General features: G+C 38.5%; 1 long non-coding RNA gene and 2 other non-coding genes across 3 annotated transcripts; all 3 read left to right on the forward strand.

Annotated features, from left to right (window-relative positions):
• Nucleotides 1-1103: 1103 nt before the first annotated feature.
• LOC145653993 (uncharacterized) lies at nt 1104-7694 on the forward strand. The gene is made up of 4 exons (XR_014120228.1): nt 1104-1226; nt 6470-6517; nt 6746-6928; nt 7203-7694. It is a non-coding gene; the product is annotated as an uncharacterized LOC145653993 (long non-coding RNA).
• Nucleotides 1755-1826, forward strand: trnae-uuc (transfer RNA glutamic acid (anticodon UUC)). Its single transcript has one exon. It is a non-coding gene; the product is annotated as a tRNA-Glu (tRNA).
• On the forward strand, nt 5014-5087 carry trnai-aau (transfer RNA isoleucine (anticodon AAU)). Its single transcript has one exon. It is a non-coding gene; the product is annotated as a tRNA-Ile (tRNA).
• Nucleotides 7695-8649: the final 955 nt, after the last annotated feature.

Raw genomic sequence — 8649 nt, forward strand, 5'->3', positions numbered from 1 at the left:
GAGACCCACTAACTCTTACAGCTGCTTTGAAAGACAAAAAACGTATTTATCTTCCACTCCACTCAAGGATGGCCACACTTGGACTTTCCCTTGGCACATTTAAAACATTGTGTGAGCCAGATAGCTTCTGTTTTCATTCATCCAATGCTCTGAGTAGTAGTGTTCCATGCATATGAGGTGCTTCAACACGTCCATGCGTGTTGTAAAGAAACACAGTGTAAGCAGTATTAATGAAAGTGCATCTCTACCTCAAACTCACCAGTGTAACAATTACAGTGTGTGAAATCTAATTTTAAATGGCGATCAGCCTTCTTAACAAATCTCCAATAACAAATAAGCAGAACTCACCTTGTTGAGTGTTTGTTTGTGTGTGTGTGTGTGTGTGTGTGTGTGTGTGTGTGTGTGTGTGCAGTTTTAAGCATAGCAAGGCACTTCAGAGTTGCCAGGTGGAGCCTTCCTGAAGACCCTGACACTGAAACAGCATTAAAAGCTGCAATGGCACTGTAGTGGTTTTTATCTGCAATTATACTGCTTTGAACTCTTGCACTCTTACATACAGTAAGTTTCTGTGTACCTGTGTACATTTCTGTGTACCTTTAGTAAATAAAGGGATTCTATTCTAATATTACAAATCACTATGTCCAGTGTTCTGATAAATGACATCTTCAAATGATCTTTGCTGTTTCTTTGCATTAAACTTTAAACCTGCCTTTTAATTATTCCATAATATTATACAGGATAGTCTTGACTATAAAGCTATTTTGAATCAAACTTAAATGAAAAAAAATGTAATAAATGGGTTGTTGTGTTTGCAGGTTTGATTCAACACAGGATCAGACAGGTTCCTATAAGTGGGAAAATTATTATTTTTTTAAATTTCTGCTGAACCTGAGTCTGCAACCAGCTATTCATCAGAGAGAGACTATTAACAGACCTATAAAGAAACTGATGTCATATGCATATGATGAACAAGTTTTCCTGCTGGATCTGTAATCTCATATGAAGGACTCTGAGACTCAGACAGGCAGGAGTGTCCTTCCAGCATTACAGCCAGTTTACCAGTTAGCTTCTGCAGTCTGGTACATAGACCTCAGAGAGAAAGACCTCCCTCTTCCTAGAAGTGCTGAAACTCCAAACAGTGAAGAAACCAGTGGAGCTTAATGACTGGTCAGATAAAGAGAGTGAAGTGAGGAGTTTCCTTCAGTGTCTGCCATGTCCCAGCTGAGGTGAGTGTGAAGCTTTTATTAGTACTATAGGAGTTGTGTTTAACTTTGAAACTGATGGTGTCACAGCCATTTGTGGCCAGGAGTCTAAAAGAGCATAATTGGCTGTACTCTTAGGGAGAGAGGGAGTGGCATACGCTCTCTCCCCTGTCAATTACAGAGACACCGTGCAATCAAGGGCGTCTATAAGTTCACGCGTCAGAAGGGGGAGGAAAAGACTATTTTCCGAGTACTTAGAATAACATTCCGTACTTTTTGGAGAAAATTTTCTAGAGTGTTTTCATGTAGAGAGAGAAATGAGTGGCTAAAATGTCAGAAACATTAAGGGGACAAATGGGGAATACTATAACAGCTCTTTCCATGTGTTAGTGACACCAGCGTTCCCTCTTTTCCCAGATGGTAAAAAAGAGCCCTGACTCTTGCAAACTTCATTTTTTTGTAGAACAAAGAGAAAGATTAATAACTCACTTTATGGCCTTTTTCCACTCATGCATACCAATTCCAGTATGCAGTGCAGACTTTGCAGCTTTGTCCCTGGTTGTCTAGTGGTTAGGATTTGGCGCTTTCACCGCCGCGGCCCGGGTTCGATTCCCGGTCAGGGAAAATCTCTTTTTTTGCTCATATAAAATGACAGATTCTGCATTAAAACATAAAGTTTGCGGGAGTCGGAGTTGAACCGACAGCCTAAGGATGACAGTTTTAACTTCTACTCTACCAACTGAGCTATTGAAAGTGTCATGCAAGTGATCCCACATGTCCAAACACAAGTATGTTGGCAAGAAACACAGCCAGTTTTGTATGTTTCAATTGTTAAGTTCATTTGATAGAAAGAAGAAAGATCACATTGTATAAGTTGTTCAGCTACAAACAGATATACCTTTTGATGACATTTGGAATCATACTGGACTTTGTGTACATGAATGGAGAAAGGCCATAAATGGTTAGAATAACATTCAGTGCTTTTGGAGAAAAGTTTCGAGAGTTTTGTCATGTAGTGAGAGAAATGAGCGGCTGAAATATCAGGCATTAAAAGTGCAATTTGCACTCATGGAAAGAAAATTGCTTTCATGTGGACCGCATTGAGATATCGAACTGCCTGTGGAACATAACACCTCTTAAGAGGCTAGATTTGTGCTCTCAAGCTGCAATGGTGGCTTTATCATGGCTTCTAAAACAAGAGGCTGTGGTCAGGGTGGAGTGAGTCTTTGATAACCAAGATTGTTGTTGTTTTGGCCTTCGAATAGACAACGGCATTACCCAGTGTCAGGTCTTTCTCAGTAAACTGCAGAGAATGATATAGAGGGCAAGAAATGGTCAAGCACAGTTTTATTGGGTGTGTGTCTCTAAAAAACACTAGAGCTCTCTGATACATTTTTGTTTCAAGATTTAATCATCATGCAAATGATTGTGATTAACGCTTTGTCTGTTTAATTCAAATATTATACTATAAACCTAATATTTTAATAGGGTTGGCAACTTTCTAGATCCGATTACTACATGTGTGTGAAGTACAGGTGCTGTAGCTATACGGTATACAATTGTTCACAGTAGCCTAATTATAACATATACAACCAAAAATGCATCTAAAATAAACACCAGAAACCTGGACTAAGGCTAATGTACATAAGTGCATTAAATCTAGGTAGGACTGCTCGATAGATAGGATAACAGCAGAACAATTGTCCCACCATATAAGCAAAATGAGAGCCTGCTAAGGCCACCAAGAGGGTGCCAAAGACCATGTATTTATTTCTATTTGGTTTTTTACCTATGTTATGTCAGTGGCAGCTCAAATTTCTTCATAGGGCCCCACACAGGATTGGGCCAGCCCTGGTATCACAGTGTCATGCACTGGAAAACCATCAAGCCTGTTGACTATGCTACCAGTGTTGTTCATGTACCTGTGCAAATAAACTGCAAACACAATTACTTTTAGAAGTATCATCCAGTTTGTTTTCACAATTGCCAAAATGTAATGAATCACAGCCAAAAACTACATTCTATTAATACAGAATGTTTATGAAAGTTAATTTAATCTAATTAACAATAAATGAACAGTCGAATATTGTAGTTCAAACAGTCCAATAGCTGTAGTAATGGCTTAACTCATTTTGCTTATTTAGAGAGAACGATAAATCTGAAAACCCACAGGTTTGTAAATTTGGGTCTCTAAATCATACAAAAGTAGGTTTTCTATTGCTGAACAGTTAGCTAGCTAACAAACTACCAGCACCTAAATGATCAAAGTTTAAAGCTGAACAATGAAATGGTTCCACAAGGAATGGTTTATAGCCCCGAGTTTGACACTTGCTGACCCCAACTGTTAGCTAGCTAACTAGCTTATCTCTGTGATAAAGCGATACAATCTTTAGCAATGAGGACATGAATAAAGTATCCTTTACAATTTTCACAATATTGTGAAAATTTAATCTGCTGGCATTGGAGGTTATTAAATATTCACAATATCAATAATAATTCCTTGGCTCACAGAATCAGACATTACATTTTTGCTGTTATGGCAGCTGTTATAAAGATCATATTTATACAGAACCCTGTTCAGTTACTGCTAGTATTGAGGCACCATTGCATAACTAATAGCGGTACAGAGACAGAAACATCATGTGTTCAGATGAATAACTATGAATGTGTTAGATGAATAGTGCAGATTAGAATCATATCAAGTTCAAGTTCAAGTTCAAGTTCAGTTTATTCGTCACATACATAGTCATACACAGTATAACACGCAGTGAAATGGTGGAGAGTGCTCTATCCAAACTGAGGAAGAGAACCAGGGGTGCATAGAGAAAAAAAAAAAATAATAAAAAAAAAAATAAAAAAATAAAAAAATAAAAAAAAAAAAATATATATATATATATATATATACAGATAAATATATATATTCTAAGTATGTACAAAAATATATTAACAATGTATGTACAATATATGTATATTATGATTATATTCACAATGTACAATGTATATGGTTGGGTATATATGTACACAATCTACAGAATGTACAGATCCATTTTGTATAATACCATATCTACAGTCTATACCATATCTATCCATCATGTGTTCAGATGGCCAGCAGTGTGCTGTAAAATATACATTGTCAGATATTAATGTCTGCTCTGGATGTGTGTGAGAGAGTCTGTGAGAGGTTTGCATTTGTGTGTGTTGCCTGACTATGAGTGGGAAAACCATATAAAGGTAAAAACATTACCTCTGCAACAAGGATCTCTTCTATTTGAAGGAAAGGTTTAAGTTAGACACAGTCTCCACAGAGAAAGTTAAATCTGGTTTGCGTTAAGACCAGTTGACATATCAGTGGTTTATCACTGATTATGTCTGCCACTGAGATACCACAAATTAAGGACTCCAGATTCCAAGACATAGAGTTGTGCAATGTGAGCCATACATCAAATATGTCCCTAAAAGGTTTATATTCCTTGGCTCACAGAATCAGACATGACATTTTTGTTGTTAAGGCAGATTTCATGGTGTAATAGACAGCACTATGTAACTCACAGCAATAAAGCTAGGTGGACTTTGCAATTGATGATTTTCTCAGTGTACAACTGCACTGAATTGCTCTTTAACAAAAGCTTCTGCACATTTGCTTTTGAAGTTTAATTCAAAAGTTGGCTGCAGAATAACCATTTGTCAGAGGGAACAATATGTGTCAACTTTCACCTATGCTCGGTCGAAAATCTTGTTGATACCAAGTCTACAATTTTATGGAAAGGTTCCCTTCACTGCTGCACCAAGAACTGTGAAGCTACCTGCGAAAGGCCGATTAGCTCAGTTGGTCAGAGCGTGGTGCTAATAACGCCAAGGTCATGGGTTCGATCCCCATATAGGCCATGTGAGTTTTGGCTGATGAACGACCCCTTGTCAACAAACCACCTGTTGCAAAAAGGGCACCTGTTTGAACTTGTGTTGCTTATAACATTGCTTGTAAACCACAATCTGCTAAGACATGTTCCAAGTACAGGAAATTGAGAGTATGTTCTTGATTACACAACTTTACCCATGGATTTGTGCTTATTTACAAATTTTGGATATTGCGGAGAAAAGTATGAAATCAGAGGGACTCTGGCATTAGTGTAAGGCTCTCGATCGCTGTGTGAATTGGTCAAGGAAGCCATTCCAGAGGCATGCAGATGACCTGCATCCTCCCCATCAAATTATAGCAAGTTAGGTGTCTGTTCCTACAGCTCCTACAATACCATCAGCTAAGATCACCTGTGTTCAAAAATCAACTCCGATACCTACATCCATATCAGAATTTATAAACAAACATTCTTAATACAAAAAACCTATTATCTAAGATATACAAAATAATAGTGAAATCAAATCTCAGTTACCCTCCCATCGAGACAATGGGAAGAAGATTTATTACCAGCCCCCGACGCCGCAGTTTGGATTAAAATGTGTAATAATCATTACCACATGACAGCAACACTAACCTACAATGCATTCAGTACAAAATAATACAGAGTACATTATACTACACATTGGATGTTTAAAATTGGTTTCACAAGCTCAGCAATCTGTACATACTTTACTCAAATCACAGTTGACGATTACATTCACGCCACGTGGCAGAGCACACCTATCAAGCAATTTTGGCAAGTCATCATCAAGTTCGAGTTCAAGTTCAAGAGGTTTTATTGTCATTTCAGCTATATACTAGTACACAACAAAAACGAGACAATGTTCCTCCAGGGCCATGGTGCAACAGAAAAACAACAGTGCAACAGACAACATGCTACACAAGTGCAAACAGTCCAATATAGTGCAATATAGTGCAGTGACTTGGTGTGTTTTAAAGAGCAGCAGCGAATTTTCCTCTAACGCGTTACTAAGCTCTGTGAGCTGAGTAATTTCTCCCTTTGTGTTGAAATGAACAGGTGTCTGTTAAACTCATTCATGAGCGTATTTTAACGCGCGTTCAATATCGTCCGAGCTGTAATCTTTTGAATTCTGTAACCATGCGGCGTCATACGTATAACATTCTAGTCGCGTGGTGTGATAGCAACTGCTAGTCAGAATAAACAGAAGACAAGCAGTAGTACAAACATTTAAAAAAGATAAGATTACAAAAGTGAGATGCATTTTTGGCAGAACAGCGTTCATCCTTTTGAAGTTAGTTGCAGCAATTCACACAATTCTCCGACCTACATTGTAAGACATCCTCCTGTTGAGCTGGATATCAGTGTGTTAAGCAGGTTTCTGTTTTGTAGGAGGACGGTAAGCAGCTGGAAGATTCCACCGTGTCAGCGCATCGTAGAGTGAGTTATCAACACAGCTGGCGACTGTTACAACTAACACACCACTTTAAATTTTGATATGAGGCCCTTTTTAGATAGAGATTGCCTGTTAGGGATTAGAATGAGGCTCTGCAGCATCTCAGATTGAAAAATATATATATAGAATCTTTGATGGCCGAAGATCTCTAGGGACCGAATACACATTGCTGAGTCATATGTCTCTGCATGTTTCAAATGGGAAACCATAAGGTGGAGGAGGAAGAGACCCTGGGTGAATGTCGGAGGAAGACAAGGGAGGACAACCGACGGAAGGCTGCACGTGTTGGGCGGTATCTTGGAGGTCTAGACCTCGAGCTAGCAGTGCAAGAACTGCAGAGGGAGAATGTGATGATCAAAGCTGAATTGAGCAGGCTGAGAGCACAGCTTGAGAAAGTAGGAAAAGTGAAACACTTAGTTACACTGCAGTGCACATCCAATGAAGCAATGTTCTGCTATACACAGGAGATGATTTTAGATTGAAATAAGGAACTATAATTAAAATCCAGGTAAATAGTGAGCATAAATGTGTTAGGGCAAATCAACAAATGGATTGCCTATGACACTACAATATCACAGTCTTAACTTATATTATATTTTTGATAGTATATCAAAGTGTGTGCACATGCATGTATTTAATAGTGATGCTAAATTAAATGCTTTTTCACAGTTGGAAAGCCCAAGGCCCAGTTTCCCCCTGGAGTCTCCCAAACCACGAGACAACAGGTTTCCCTCACTCTCCCTCAGACAGCCTACCAGATTTGCACCTGGTGAGCCCCACTGGCTCCAAGAAGCCCCATCATCCAGACCCTACAGACCTAGCCGTCCACTACTGCCTCCCCTGTCCTATCACTCAGATGTGAGGGCAGCACCAAATGCAGAGAAGAAGCTGTTCAAGGAGACACATGAGAAGAAGAAACTGAAACGTCAGCAAAAAGACATAGAGCAGACAACGAAAGAAGCGAATGGAGCCACGGAAGCAAGAAAATGTGAGAAGAAGAGATTTCGTATTACGATTGTATGGAAAGGATTTAAAGGAATTAAGTCTTTCTTTCAAAAATAGCTGTGTGGTTTAGAATTTCATGTCCTTTCCATATTAACATAACTTTACTCTTTTCCTTTATGCAATAAGCCTGCCAAAATAATTTTCCAGGCATTTTTCATAGATTTTGAATTGATTTAAATATGAATGTCTTATTTCAAAATGTGCTCATTAGTTCATGTCTGTTTTATAATATAAATAAAGATATTTTATTAAATAAGTGAAAAGTCTGGCATCAGCTTAATAGGTACAGTTGGACCATTTAAGTCCATTTAAGTGTTCCAAGTAAGATCATGTCATGATGTATTGACAAAATATTAAAAAAATGTATAGTTTTGAAAGAATTAACAGCCCAACATTTATTCAGTAAGAGGTTCAGGAGTAGAAAAAATGTTAAGAAGCCCCCTAGTCCCCCAGTCCCAGAGTCACATGCGAGGTTTAACCATCAAATATTAAAACCCTGAGAAATGTTCAGTCTGAGATCTGAGTGAATAGTTTAAGGAAGAGATTTGTCCAACCATCCATGTTCCATCCAAAAATGGGGTTGCGGTCTGGACCTCCTTGACACCAAGAATTGTACAACCGTTTCCCTTTGTAGATGATGAATCTGCCCAACAACATTCCCAGTGATGTGGACTGTTATCTGTTCCCTCCCACTTCCACCTGTAGTCTGGTACATAATCTTACAGGATTTGTCATGGACCAGTGACAAATCCTGTCTCATCTACATTGTAGATATTCTGGGATTTTGTTGTGAAATCTGTGAGATAAGCATATCAAAGCAGTGGGTGAATATTCCAGTATCAGCTGAGGTCCTCACTGTAGCCACAGGAAACTGTTCTGATTTGTGAATGGTCTGCTCAGGATGATCTCACATAAAACAATAAAATCATTTTCTCCCATTGGGGAAAGGGCTCTGAATTCCACTAGCCAAATTCTAATCCAGAACAAGATGTAAAACATCTGTTTCAGTGAAGCTCCAACCACAAGTCACACATCACCTGCCAGGATTGTAAGAACACATGGACACATTAGCCTAAGCCATTTTATGATCACATTGTAACTTCATATTTGT

Source organism: Electrophorus electricus, unplaced genomic scaffold (genome assembly GCF_041902795.1).
Source record: "Electrophorus electricus isolate QZ-2024a unplaced genomic scaffold, ASM4190279v1 Scaffold103, whole genome shotgun sequence".
NCBI lineage: Eukaryota > Metazoa > Chordata > Actinopteri > Gymnotiformes > Gymnotidae > Electrophorus > Electrophorus electricus.